At 37.8% G+C, this 15460-nt stretch overlaps 1 long non-coding RNA gene across 2 annotated transcripts in view; it reads right to left on the bottom strand.

The window, feature by feature from the left end:
* LOC102028577 overlaps positions 1-10971 on the bottom strand; it is an 85839-nt gene extending 74868 nt beyond the window's left edge. For both annotated transcript variants that reach the window (XR_001235165.1, XR_261920.2), the window contains exon 1: positions 10829-10971. This is a non-coding gene — a long non-coding RNA (uncharacterized LOC102028577). The remainder of the gene's footprint in view (positions 1-10828) is intronic.
* Positions 10972-15460: the final 4489 nt, after the last annotated feature.

Here is a 15460-nt window from a genome sequence, read left to right as displayed (position 1 = left end):
CTCATACCGGGAACTCGAAAAAAAAAAAAAAAAAAAAAAAAAAAAAACCATAGCATGAGGACCTGGATTTATTGTAACAGATTGGAGGTAAACCTTCTGTTTTTCCAGTCACGGAGAAGACACAAATATATCTTAGTCGAGAGAGAAAAGGGAACGAACATGTATGGGGACTGCTGTAGGGATATCTGAGAAAGGGCTCTGAGCTCTGCTACACCCCCTCCCATGTTACGAGGCTGATTAGGACCAAGAGTCATCTAAGCACCTACGGACCAGTGACTTCCTTTCCTGAATGAAATGCGGGACGTGAAAACCTGTTAGACTTTACTCTGCAGTCTGCTGACCTGCCCTAGTGACACAGCAGAAAGGGTAGAAAGTGTGGCTTGTTCAATATAAGTGGAGTGAACAGTCCTGTTAGGTCCCATTCACCACCAACAGGGAATCAACAAGTTCTAGGAGTTTCTTTCAGCTCCCATCACTCAGTTTCCCACCATTCTCAGACACATAACAGTGGCTGAGAAACGGTTAAGAGAGCTGTAGGTATTTAATAGTTGAAATTTCTTGTTCCCTTTAGGATATTAATATATGTGTGTGTGTGTGTGTGTGTCTGTGTATAAATGTAGTAATATATACCATTAAAAAAATCTCAGTTTTTGATTTTTCAAATGACTTCAAACTTACTATACTGAAAATTATTAAACAAAATTGTTGCTGATATTTGAAAATTAGAAGGGTTTAATATTAAAAACCATAGCATGATGATACTGGCATAGAACGGTGCTGGTGACTCAGAATAATCTCTAAAATGGCAAATAGTCATGCCAAGGGCATCAGATGCTTTGCTGGAGCATGAGAATAGGGGCAAAGACCGGAATCCAGGTGGGTAGCTCACACCCAAGTGGATGAGGGATTAGATCCGTTGGACTAGGCCATGGTTGAAACATGGAAGCAGCCACAGAATGTGGGTCATGCCATTTAGAATGTGTCCCCAAAAGTTCCTGTACTGGAAACTTAATCCCCAAGGCAATATTATTGAGAAGTGGGACTTATAAATTATGAGAAGAATCAATGTACTGTTGTCGTTTTCATGGAAGTATTTGTTGGAGAAGTGGGTTCAGCCCTCTCACATGATTTACCAGCTGAGATTTATCTGTGTACTCCTCTCTTCTGCCATGTGATTCTCCTGCCATGCTCTGGCACAGCGAGAAGGCCCTCCGCATACGTGGCTCCTTGATCTTGGACTTCCCAAGCTCCCACAACCTTGAGCCACATAAATTTCCATTTATTGTAAATTTATTGCAAACTACCCAGTCTCTAGTATTCTATTGCGTAGAATCACACTATAGACTAAGACACACCAATACAAGGATGCAGACACCATGGCAAAATCTGGAGATGACTGAATTTACCAAGAACTGATATAAGGCTAGGATTTTTGCTGACAAACAGGCAAAGATTCCAGAAATAAATTAAGTCATAAAAGAATGAATAAAATTAGATTCTTAGTACACCTGAGCTTGTGACTGGGAAGTTTCGTGAGCAATACATAGGTCTAACTCTATACCGATTTCATTTTAAAGCGTGTTAGCTATCGTTTGATCAAGCATGATTCATCAGACTTTTCTGACAAATGGTATGTGGTTGATAATCTTTTGCACATGGCTCCAAAGTGAGGGAACCCGCACTTCAACTTGATTATCTTAGAGGATTATGTTTTCATAAAGTCATTCTGATTACATATTCCATTCTTGCAAACAGCTGTTTTAATATATTAACCTCTAAGCCTTCAGAACTGCTATCCACATAACCTTTAACCCACACATAGATAATTTCATCTGATGGGATCGTCGGTGATTTTTTTAAAAATCCCTTGCTCTTCCTCCCTTCCATGGTTAGCTCTCCTTATTTTGATTTTAGTTTTAGTGTGGGAACAGCTAGAATACACATGCCTGGCCAGACTCACCAGCTAGCCTCCTCCCATTGACATTCTGAAGTGCCTCATGCATGTCACTTTGAAACAGTCTATGTTTTCCCCATCCTACCAAACTCACAAAAGCTGGGAGAGAGAATGCCATGCCCCCTTTTCAGTAATTATTCCGGACAAGACTCTGCATGGCTAGCAGAATAGGAATAGAATAGAAAACAAATAGATTCCAAATTTCTAAAGCACAGTGTATAAAGCATGGAGAAAAATAAAAAGGTGTGTTCCATCCCCATCTTTTCCCCCTTCTAGTTCTGCCAGACATTTCCTTGGTTCTATTTTCTATCTCACTGAGATTAAAGTGCTGATCTCCCCCTTTTTAAAAATGATGTCACTTTTTTTTTGCCTTGGCAGAGAGCAAGTTCATTACAAATCTGCTGTGTGACTGATGGCTTTGAGGAGATAAGGCACGGGAGAAAACACATTTAGGGAAGGTATGAAACTTAAGAGACAGGTTGACAATTAAACTGGCCATGAGAGAAATGACAAAGGGTAGAGGGAATAGATGCATATTGTCTTTTATAGCCACCTAGAAACTATTTTTATTTCCTGATGGTTCTATCCCAAAGTAATACCATAGGCTGAAATTCATTTTTATGTGTTTTCTGGCAAAATATAAGCACTTTCAATGACATTACTTCAGGCAGGTCAGCATGGATGTATATGATGTTCAAGATGGGAAAGACGTTTCCTTTTGCTGTTCCAGAAAGGAAAACAGTTTGGCATTGAATCTTATTTACTATAATTGCTTACTGCTGCACTGTCTTGCAGTTTATAGGAGAAGGATTTCAGAGGTAAAATCAGATTGAAATCATAATACACATTTAATGTCATATATGTTATTTAAAATTATTAGTGACAGATGCAGGCCTTGGAAATTTAAAGATCTTTTCATCTCCCAGACTCAATCATAGTGGAGACCATGAGCATACATGGTTACACAGGCCAATTTATTGATCTACATGACATCTAGCAATTCAACACGCACACACACACACACACACACACACACACACACACACACACAGAGAGGCTCCTAAAGCTGATAGCACCTAAAGGAATGAACACTCGCATCTTTATATCTCTATTTTGATTTCAGCCTTGAAAATATCCTCATCTTGTCTATGGGCAGATATTCCTGCAGATGAAAAGATTTTTGAAAACAAGCTTCTGGATGCGGGGTGGAGGTGGGCTGGTGAAGTGAGTAGTGCATAATGAGATGGAGAAGGAATCAGTGAGATGAATGGTTGCCGGGTTGCAGAATCTCCGGTGAGAACGTGATTCACTCTGTCTCTTCTTCTGTGGCTCTTCTGATCCCTCCCATCGGCATCACTCAACTCCAGGCTTTGCTTTTACGTGGTCCGAGAAATATTTGTGGTTGCACCGTGCATGTCTGGAGAGGAGGGTGCGCAGGAGGTGCCTTCCCCTCCGCCTCCATGTCTGCACACTCCATGTCGCCAATTACATGGCGATTCTAACACACACTTCATCTTGGTGTCTTCCTTTCCCAGTGGTCTTGAAGAAACCCTTCTAAGTAAGAACACTATGTTGTTGTTCTTCTGTGCACCCTTTTCGTGTTCCCTGCGAAGGAAATCCCAGCTCCTCAGGCCTCAACCTTCCCGCCAATCTCTCTACTCTTGCTTCTTGCCAAATGTCTCTGTTATGCACATACTTGAGTTCTAATCATTTTCCACATTCCTTGCGTGTTTCATTCCTTTGCTTGTGCTCCTTCTTCTGACTGACACGCCCTTTCAGCTCTTCAACAAACACATTCCCCTTTTTTCTCTAGTTGCAGAAGACGTGCCTTCTTCTGTGTAATCTTTCATTTACTCATGAAGAATTGATCACTGTGTTCTGACTGCACCTTACCTTCTGCTTATACTTTCACTTGGGGTCTTTACAGAAGCTTTAGTTCTTTGCCTGTCTGCCTCCCAGAGGTGGGGTGTGCTCAGCAACCATCACCATGCTTCCTATCAAGCTAGTGCTCATGCTGTGAATGTGTGGGGGGTCCTGGTCCATGCTACATTACATCATGAGACTTTCACGAATGGCTCTTAAAAGCTTGGGGAGCAGAAATCTGTATGAAGACTTTTTACCTATTAACAATAGCAAAGCATGGCTACCAGTACAATGTTGGACATTTCACAGATGCTTTATCAAAACTCCCAGGATCCCTTAATTTCCCGCTTTTCAGATGTGTACCTATCTGATTTAATTGATTTGAGAAAAACTAGTTACTCCGACACTTCCTCCATTTTATTTTCTCACCAAAACAAAAACAAAAACAAAAAATCCATGTCAAGCTTCTTTCATTTTAAACAGATATTATGGGTAGACAATCTCTGAAGAGATTTAAATGAATCTACTGCTTTAGTTTGCTTTCACAAAGGAGTAAAGCAGACCCAGAGACAAGGATTCCACTGCAAATCATTGTCCCTGGAAGTAGAAGAGGCAAGGAAAGGCCAGAGACAGGCAAAGAAATGTGTGTTGCAAAGCAAGTTTTCCATGAGAGAATGCACTTTGGTCCTGACAGGTCCTCCAGGACCCAGTGCATTATGTGTGACCTGAGTCATCCCACCCGAGTACTGAAGCAGCTGGAGACTTTGCACCAGCTTCCAGCCAGTCCCTAGTGGAGGGTGGTGCCCAAGCTTTCTTTCCCCAGCAGCTCTCTAGCTCAGTGAGTATTTTTGGGCAGAGAAAGCCCTTGGGGAAGGAGGCACAGACACTGCAGGCACCGACATGACAAAGCCCTCACAGCTGCGGCTCCTCTGCCGATGACATTTCGTTTAGTCAGACATGGCTACAGTCTCTTAGATACTCATTTCTCCTGTGATAATGGTGAGATCCCTGCAGTGGAGAAGGCAGTTTGCACATCCCAACAGGGCTTTCAAAGACATCAAAAGCAATGCTGTGCTTATCACCACTTAGGCAATTCCTGGACAATGGTAGAGTGCTGTCAAGCCAGTGGTCAAATCTATAGACAGCTTTCCCTGATCCTGGCCAACGCCCAACACACCAAAGCGGCATTCAGAAAACACTCTTAGAAATCCATCACTTCTATCATTACAGTCTTGTGCTTGCTGATGAGTACGTAACAGGTGCTTGATATATATATGTGGAATGGATTATTATGATTATTGTTATGACTATCATCACATCCCTTCTTGGGAAACTGTACAATGCAGTGTTTATCCCAGGAAACATTAACACACTTGCCAGGCCACGATGGGATTGCTTCATCTCAATCTTCCAGCAGTCTTGCTAGGAAATAGGTATCTTGGACTTTGCTTGACAGCATGAAGAAGATTTCTAGGAGCATTATAAGAAATACTTATAACTGGCCAATTACATTTCTGCAATGCTGTGGTGAAACTCCCTGGCCAAATCCTCTGTAAGGCTATTTCACATGACCAAATCCACTCAGTCTGGAGATGGTTATAAGACTTCTATGAATGTCATAGAGCAAAGAACATGATTCATTAGCCAAGAAATCCTGGGAAAATAAGCCTGGGTAGAAGGCTCTTGGTTCAACAATACAAGTAGGAAATCCCCTATGAGCTTATTGATATTATGGGCAAACTTAAATCTAGCCTATAATAGATAAAGTTGGTGTTAGTTTCTTGCTATCTTCGGTAATTATACAATTTCAGTTTCTCCTGGTCCTATTCTATTCTTTCTCCTCATCCTAGCCTCATTCACATTCATTTTATTATATATGCATCTTCACTAGTAATATCAGATCATTTTTGTTTTAGAAGAAAATAATCATTAATTGATCTTAGAGTTATTTGTACAAATACAAAGTAAAAAATGCTCAGGAAAAGCAAGGCTTGTCTTTCATAATCTCTCTTTTCTACTCTTACAAACACAGATTCACAGGGTATGAATTCAAAGAAGCAGGTAGTACATATTTATGGTTCTTTTAAACAAAGTGTTCCTTTTTAAGGAAGAAAATATGAGCAGTCCTATAGCATAGTTCTAGAATAGAATTCTGCATTCTGTTCTTTTACAGGTTTGTTATTACTGTAACTTCCTCATCCAAAGGGATTTTATGATTTTTGTGTTCTGGTTTGTTAAAAAATGGAAGAGCGCTCCATTTTTTGTGTATGTGTGTGTTCTCCATCCCTCCTTTCTTCCCTCTTTCCTTTCTTTTATTCTCTCCTTCTCCTATTCTTCCTTCCTTTTCTTGTTATTGGAGGTACTAACACTTCTCTATTTCCCTTACTTATGAAAAGCCATAAATGTGTGATCATGGTTTATAGCAGGACAAATAAGTTTCAAAAGACAGAATACATGCATTTAACTGTTGCATTTCTGACTGCTACTGCAAAGAGAGAAACAAGAGAGACAATTTGAATGTAAGATCAAGTGCTCTGTTCTCAGTCATGTCTCTAACAAAAAAGCTGAACCTCTTCACTAAAACATATACACAGGTTTAGTAATACTATGAATATTAAGCTTGCATTTGAAAACAAATTTATAGCCCACTCCTGACATAGTTGGTTGACAAATCCAGCTTTCTGATTAGGAGTTGTGATCAAATTGAAGAGAGAAATTCTGCCATTGTTTACACCCTATCAATGACCAAGTTATCAAATGAAATCTTCGAAAGACATATTGAGCTATTTCCTGACTCAGTCCTTTGCATAAATTGAGAGAGTAGGGCATTCACATTGTTAAGCATTGGTTTAAAATGTTTCATATGCAAAATTATGTATTTAAGGGGGAGTGTTAGATGTTCTATTCATATTTCTTAAATTTGTCACATATGAAACTCTTTAATATTTCAGTGGAATTCTTTTTGCTTTTGTGAGGAAACCAACATTTTTCTAAGACAAACCAAATTTGTTTGCATATAAAATATAATGTGAAAATTGATATTGTGCTGTGTTTATTATGGTGTTTAAATACTGGGATTTTATTTTGACTAACTATACATCCTAATTTATCACATAATGAAACATTTAGTGGAGACATATTCTTGCTTTGCATTTTCTGTTAAAGTAAAAGTGTGAGTTTTTCTTTCTTGGCTGTGTTCCAATTTAGGCAATAAAACTACATTTTCTTTAAAATGTCTTCTGCTTATAAACTTCCACTTTCTTGTGTATAAAGTTCATAATTTCTCTAAAGATAATTGCAGATCAAATTTGATAGTAATTCTACAATAAACTATAGGATTCTTTGACATAAAAATAACTTTAGGATATTATATATATTAAGGACTGCAAATTAAGGCTCATGAGCTGAATCTGTGATGAAACCTTTCTCTACTTGGAAGCCAAGTTTGTACATTTTTAAGTGATTGGAAAAGAAGTGTGTTTTATAAAGCATAAAAATTATATGAAATTCAATTTTCAGTGTCTATAAATAATGTTTTATTGGAACACTGTTGTCGTGATTCATTTACATATTGTTTATGACTTTTGTGTACAATACAGAAAAAGTTGGGTAGTTATGACAGAGACCATCTGGACAGTAGAACATTAAATATTAACTGTCTGCCTTACACAGAAAGTTTACCCTTTCTCCCTACCTCTCTCTCTCTTTCTCATATCTCTCTCTTGCATCTCTCTCCAGCTGCATAGACATGATCTATTATCTATTCATCAACACATTTATATGCAGTTTATCTGCATCTACTTCTACATACATATAAGATAGAGAGAAAGACTTTTAATTTTAAAAATGTAACTACCATTTATCTTAAATGCATTTGGACATATTTATATTAGCACAGAGAAAAAAAGTTATAGAAATCAATATCCTTCCCTTAATTTACTTTTCATGTGAAAGTGACATACAATTAACAGATAGAAGAGTTCATGTCATTTCATATGAATGCACTGCAAACTCACCTTCATGCAGATAGACCTACTGCCTGTAGACAGTGGTATGGCTGTATCATAAGGCAGACCCTGATGTTTAAATGAACTATTTTTCATCATGTTATTTTTCCAGGTACTATGGTTTTGGCTCACACAGTCTCATAAAAAGCATTAAATTTATTACATTTCTAAAAGGATACAGTTTGTGCAGTAGATAACTGTCACGTTCTATATAGACATTGGTGAAATATATTCATGAAGAAAATCTGTTATTCTCCTTTTCCCAGAGATGGAAAATCACTCCACACCATAAAAACCTTCTGATTCTATTTTCTATTTTTATAGTTGAAAATTTGAACCTGAGAGGTGACTTGGGTGGTACTTATTGCTTAAAATGTCCTTTCTCTAATATCTTTCCTCTGATTTTTATGGCACAATAGCAAATATTTATTCATGGAGAACAATTATTGTTTGTTGTATGGCCATAATCACTTTCTAGATGTAGAAAAACTAAAATGTATGTCAGAAGTGTGTGTATATGTAGGGTCATATGAATGTCAGTAGTTATGTAGAAAGTAAAAGCACAATATTTTATTTACAAATTGATTGGATCAATATTAAAATGTGGATGAGCAAAAATTAGCTGTTATGTTATATATCTAAATTAATATTATTAAAAACCTGTACTAATTAACCCTTTATGTAAATTGATGATATTTTTCAACTACAATATATGTAGTATTATTTAGAGTTTTGAAATAATTCTCTTACTAGGCATTTCAGGCTGTTGTTACAGTTATTTGATCAGTGTAGATATGTAATCACTATAAAATGATTGTGAAAACAATGATATTCCAGAGTTTGCAAGGTAAGTGAATGATGATTTTTTTCTACAACAATTTGTTTCTTATTCAGAGATCACCTTACAGGTAGGCTTAAATAATAATGATAATAAAAACTCTATGAAATCATTATTTCTTTTCTTGTGCTATTAATTATACTTTTTCCATGTTAAGTAAATTGAAGACAAGGTTCTACATGTTAGCTCTGTTATCCTTTAAGAATGTAGGAGGAGACAGGAAAGGAATTGTTATAGCTTGTGTATAGATGCTCCCCCAAAGACGCAAGTAGTCTTGGCGGGGGGTGGGCTTTTCAGAGGTAGCTGAATCTAGAGTTTGTGATTGATTCATGGTCCAATGCTGGGATGAAGGATGTGAGTGCTACACCTGCCCTAGGGCAGGTAACCTGCCTACAGTATAAGGTACAGAAAGAGGCTTCTCTCTGTCTTGGTTTTACTTTCTTCTATTGCCCTGAATGGTTGCCTGTCTGCCATGAGCCAGCCTGCTTTGGTGACAGCCAATTTTCCACTGAAACCTCTACAAACTGTGAGCTAAATAAACCTTTCCTCTTTAACTTTGGATGTCAGATATTTTGTCTCAACAATGAGAAAAGCAACTAAGACAGGAACTAAGGTGATTTATATCTCTGAACAGTACCTGATCCTAAGAAAACACAGGCAAAGCAAAAATGAGGTGCTTCCAAGAGCAGAGCTGCTATCAGATACTGGAGTTGTCCCTCCTTCCCATCCTGGCTGCTCCACTGGTCCTGTGGTGAACCATGAACTGGGCATCTCATCACCTTTTCATCTTTATCCACTGCAAACTCACCAGAACATTATCAGCTCAATACAGTGAAACTGTCCACAATCTACCTATGCATGCAAGGTGCACTGAAGAACTCTGTACAAAAGTAGGCCTGCTCACTGCATTTGATTATAGGATTAGTCACTGTCCTGTCACTAGAACAAAACAGTGGACCACCACAACCTCAGGGAGAGGCTCATTTTGTGTCCTAGTTTTAGTTCATGTTTGGCTGGCCCCAAGGCAGAAACAACACAGCAGAGGGGCATGATGGAGAAAAAAATGCTTAAGCCATGGTGTCCAGGAAGCAGAAAGGAGGAGCCAGAGAAGTCAGCACCCGCAGGAAGTTGTCTTTTTAGAACACGCCCCACTACCCTTTAAGGACACATGTAGCCATGACCTCACCAATGGATAAATCCACTGAGAGTGTAGGACCCTATGACCCAATCACTCTCCACACATATGAGAATTTGGGGAGACAAGTTAGATCTCAGCCCTAACCAGGCTATTAACAGAATTTTAATGCTATCAAAAATGATGTTTCCTGGTAGAGGAAGCGACACACTGAGACCCTGTTTTCAAACTAAAAAATAATTGTGCACTTATCCTTACAACAGAGTCAGTCCTTCTAAACGCAATCTAACATTTCTAATGCCCTGATAAACATAACTCATGTCCCTATATAATTTTATAAAAAACAGTAAAATAAAAGCAAGTATCTTTGCAAAACAGGGAAGAGTGTTGATTTAAATGTGTAGAAAATTACTGCCTCTTTTAACCACTTGGGAGTATATAAATTTTAATAATATATTAGTTTATGTTATTAGATTATTTCTATATTGTGTCAATTTAAAAATAACTCCTATTATTTGCACTAAGTTTCAGAAACATAAATTATACCTACATTTTAAATCCTGAACCATCAGAATCATCCATCTTGTTTCCATATAAACATCAGCCCCATTCTAGTTCAAAGCTCTTTGGAAATAAAAAGTAATTTTTGATATCTACTTGTATTTAGATAGAAAAGTCTGTAGGTTGGTTAGGGCTAAAAGCACCACATATTTCTAAGATGAATTAGCTTCATTTTTATTTTTATTACTGTATTGCCAGCTTCTCTTCCAAATTACATTTTTAATAAATTTGATCTATAGCCATTTTGAAGGGTGAAAGCCCATAAACACATCTTTCGGCTTTAATTGCCTTTATAAAGCACTTACTCAAAAGGGCAGTTTTTCATCCCAATTGTACCACCAGCTTTTATAAGTGAATCTACCAGCCTCTCAGGATTAACTGCAACTCACTGCTAAAAATGAATCTGATACTGTAGGGTGTTAATATATTCACACCTGAATTTATATTGAAAAAAAGGGGAAAATAATTACCTTTTTTGAAGTGATCCTATGACAATCATAGGTAATGTTGATATTCTGATATGGTCAGGTCTGTGCTGTCTGTTACTTCCCGGAGTTAAAGCATCACATCTTTTGTCATAGAACAGCAGGACTGAGCAAGTTTTCCACTGGGCACCAAGCCACACATGTCTTTCCGATCTCTGTGTGTACACACACTCCCATCTGGGTGATCTCATCCAGCCGTGAACTCACATTCCTCAGCCACACCCACGCCCCTGTCTTTCACAGCTCTGCTCTAATCTCTCCCTGAGTTCAAACAGAGCCTGCTGCCTTTTCTGTTTGCACGTCTACCTGGTGCCTGAAACTCAGCATGTCCAAAGTGAATTTTCTGAGTTTGCCTGCAACCTTTCTTCCCCACTGCAGTGTGGAGCTCCAACAGGAAAACATGGAACTACAGTAAAACAACGTAGGAATCTGTAAGTCCTCTTTATCTTCCACATTCCTCGTCTGATCTATTACCAACTCTGATGATTTCTATCTTCAGTGTACAAACATGTATATACAGACTCTGACCATGTCTCATCACCTACCCTGTTAACACCCAAAGGAAGCCATGTCTCTCACTGGGACTGTAAACATACTACTGACAGGTTTCCCTGGCTTCAAATGCCAGCTGGAATGATACTGTAAAATTTAAATCAGATAATTCCTCACGCTCTCTCAAAATTCACAAATAGTCAACATCACCCTTGGAACACAATCTAAGCACTACAACTGTGCTAAAACGTCATACCTGAAGGAATTGCTGCCTATTTATGCTTATCTCATCTGACATCCTGCTCACTGAGGTGCCCTCTATGTACACATACCATACAATTTCTATGTGTAAGCCTGCCTGTCCTGCTATGGGTCTCCTTTGACTGCCTCTGGTACTTCTTCCCGAACATAGATCTTTACATAGCTCACTGTCCTGCTTCACTTATGGTTTAGAGAAAATGTCAATCCTTCCAGAAGACTTTCCCTGTTTAACTCAGAGTCTCCTAATCCATTTTTTCACTGTCCAACTGTAGCCTTCTTACATTTTTAAAACTTAGCTCTTATCAGTTTCTCATCTTTTATTGCATTTTCTCATTTTTAATTAGTTACCTTTGCACTTCTTAATAGAATGTTGGCTTCCTGAAGGACGAGAGCTAGTCTACCCCCGACACACATATACTGTATCAATTATGACCACCATATCTTTTAAAGAGACAATATATTCTCAGGTTAGGGAATATTTGATTCTATTCTTGTGACAATATGCACTAAATAGCTGATGCAAGAATTTAGATACAAACACCGGAATAACAGGCCCACTCCAGCAGAGGTACTTCCCGCTTCAGTCATGATTTCCCCAGAACTGCAAGAATGTAGAAGAACAGAGACGGAGTGAAGTAAAATATATGGGGCAAATAACTAAATAGACAGTTAGGAGTATCCCATGCTCAATGAAGAAACAAGTAGATAGGTAAAGCCAAAAATATCAGGAACCTATTTTTTGGTTTTAATTTCTTGTTTTTGTCATACAAACTCAGAAGTTATCAAATCTCACAGGGTGGAAAAATCACTGGGAAGCATTTGAAGAATGCAAGATCTTTAGCTAGCTCCATCCTTCAGGTTTTGGCTGTGCATGCCAGAGGATTCTGACTCCGTGATTCATGCAGTCTTTGAAGAATGGTGCCTCTGAACAATGAGTTTTCTCAACTATGGTATCTTTTTGTTTTTTGCCCCCGGTACCGGGAATCAAACTCATAACCTCGTGCTTGCCAGGCAGGCGCTGTGCCGCTGAGCTAAATCCCCAGCCCCCTCAACTATGGTATCTTGATAGAGAAAGGTGAATTATTTTCTAGTTTTCATTAGATGCACAATAAAATAATTTTCAAGGTTATCCGTGAATATGACTAGTGCATAGAATTAGTTTTAGGAAATACCCATCCTGCTTGAATTCTTTCAATATGATCACAAGATATCATTCTTGCCAAAAATATTATTAATTTATGTGGATGTTATTAATACAGTTCTAAAGTTGCTTCAGCTTCAGCTGGTGAAAATTAGGACAGTGACAACATTTACCTCACATGATTATTGAGAAGAGTGATGTGACATAAAACAGTGAAAACTGTTGCCATTTAATAATGTATTATGTATATGTTAGTGATGTATATGTTAGTATATGTTAGTGATCATGGTTATTAGCAGACATAATAGATTAGAGAACTTTTACAGTTTTCTTCATATGATTTCTTTTTTTTTTTTTTTTGCAAGTAAACAGCAGGTAGAAATCTTGAAGACAGAGGGGTAAGCAGGGAGTTCATGAACAAAAGCCAAACTGCACAGGAAATATGATTTCTTAAGTTTAATTTGCTGGGAAAAGTTTTTGGTGGAGGTATGAACTAACATCTTTGTTTCTTTCAATTCTAGGTTAGTCACAGGACACTCTGAATTATGAAAATCACTTAAACTCCATTTTAGTCAGTGTGATAATTAGCCTAATTTCTAGCTATAATAGTTAATTCTAATAAGTTTATCTTTTGAATCTACGCTGCCAAATTGTAAATAATATTAATTGTTTACTGCAGAAAATTCATGAACGCATAAAGGATCCTATAATACAGTGGTACCTCAGTTCATGAACTTAATTCTTCCATAACTGTGGAAACCATGAATTGAACCCTTAACCCAGAATACTTGAAAAAATTAAGTTCATGAACTGAGATACCACAGTATTTTGTGTAATTCATTACGATATTCCACACAAAATTTTATTTGATTGTATCCACAAAACTTTTCAAAACCTTTTTTTTTTTTGTACCGGGAATCGAACTCAGGACCTTGCATTTGACAGGCAGGCGCTGTGCCACTGAGCTATATTCCTGACTGCACAAAACTTCTATAAAAGTAGATAAAACTTGTATAACATAGTGCCATGCTTCACTTTTTTGTTAATTAAAAAAATTCCTCCTAGGTCAATTATTATTTTATCAGTTTTATTCCTCTACTATGTACACACTGGGATTTAAAAACACATAGCCAAAGTGTAGGCACCATTTCATGGGGGGTGAAATTGCACAGCAGTGTCAGTCCTCCATAAGACCTTCCAGGATTCATCACAGGATGGAAACATTGTATGTGCACCATCCTCAGAAAGAGCTTGGCATGAAGACAGTGAGTCAGTCCAACCTAGAGCTGCCGCATGGCACACCTTAATGATAACTGTGAGTTTGATTATACAGAGTGGCAATAATATATTTGAGTAACAACAAAAGAGAAGTCAAGTAACACTTAATCCACCTTAATTATGCATTATTTGCAAAGAAATATTTCCCTAACAAGAGTGCTAGCTGCAAATTGCGGTTCTGTGCTGCTTGTAAGTGTTTAACCCGCAGCTCAGCGTCCAGGCGTGCAGGTACTCAGATGCTCTTCTGCACAGTGTGTAGAAGGTTCTCTTTTAAACCACAAGTGAATGGAGATTATGCCAACATTTTTTCTTTTCCCTTTTCAAAATTTGTTGCAGCCTTAAGCTCCATAGACAATACACCCATCCTTCAACTATACAGCTTCAATATAATTGTATTTCCCTTTATTTCTCACTTTTATGTCTTTGTTTTGAAAGGCAATGGTGTGTAGATAAAAGCTTAGGCGTAAGATAGACAGTGAATTGAATTTCAGTTCTATCTGCTTAGTGTTGTGACCTTGGACAAGTTACTTAACCTGCCTAGCTCTTGATTTTCTAATTTGCAAAATGGAGATGATGATATATTTTTTGATTTGGTTGTGAAATTTAAATAATATGAGGCAGAAAGACCATCTGTCACCCAGTGCAGTTTCAATAAAACTTCTATTCCTTTCCTTTTTACTGTATTGCACTTTTCTCCATATTTTGTTCTGTGCTTGTCACATATTTAAAAAGTTCTCCTCTGTTTTGTTTTCACTGTTTTGAGTGAGCTCAGCTGCATAATATATTACTAGGTTCACCCAGCTCATCATTCTCTTTTTATCATTTAAAGAAATTTTTATAGGTACTTTTTCTAAAATCAGATATGATTTGGGGGAAAATTATGAAAGTTTCACATGCAATTAAATGTAATAAACAGCTCCTCCTTCAAACCTTTCAATTTCATTCATTTGTCATCTTCCCTTAGTGAGGGCTACAGATCCCACAAAAGAATATTCCCAGGTGGTCCTGACTTATTTGACACATGGTCTCCACACATGGTTTACCTCACTTAACTGGTGTAAAAGAGCCTTAGCCTGGCTCTCCCGGATCATGGGACCACGGTACAATCCTCCAAATATCTCCTGAGCCAGGACTGTGTGAACAACATCCTATGCTATGTTGGCATCTTTTCCAGTGTGCAGGGATAAAGATCTGTCCGTTCCAGTTTCTGATAATTTCTGAGACACCTGTTACAAATATCGTGAGTCTTCTTTCTGTGAAATTATTTCACTTTTACTCTCCATGATATTTTTTTTAGCAAAATTAAGATGCTCAATTTACAAGCAGAACAAGGGGGTCTCCATCAGCTCACTGATGAACCCGTCTCTAGTTTGCAGAGTGAAGACTCTCATTCAACCACTATATTTTTTTCTGGTAGGAATTCACATAATAACCCCCCCTTAGAA

This window comes from Chinchilla lanigera, unplaced genomic scaffold (assembly GCF_000276665.1).
Source record: "Chinchilla lanigera isolate Chin_1 unplaced genomic scaffold, ChiLan1.0 scaffold00037, whole genome shotgun sequence".
Lineage (NCBI taxonomy): Eukaryota > Metazoa > Chordata > Mammalia > Rodentia > Chinchillidae > Chinchilla > Chinchilla lanigera.
The sequence above is the reverse complement of the archived record's forward strand: the minus strand, read 5'-3'. Positions and strand labels throughout refer to the sequence as shown.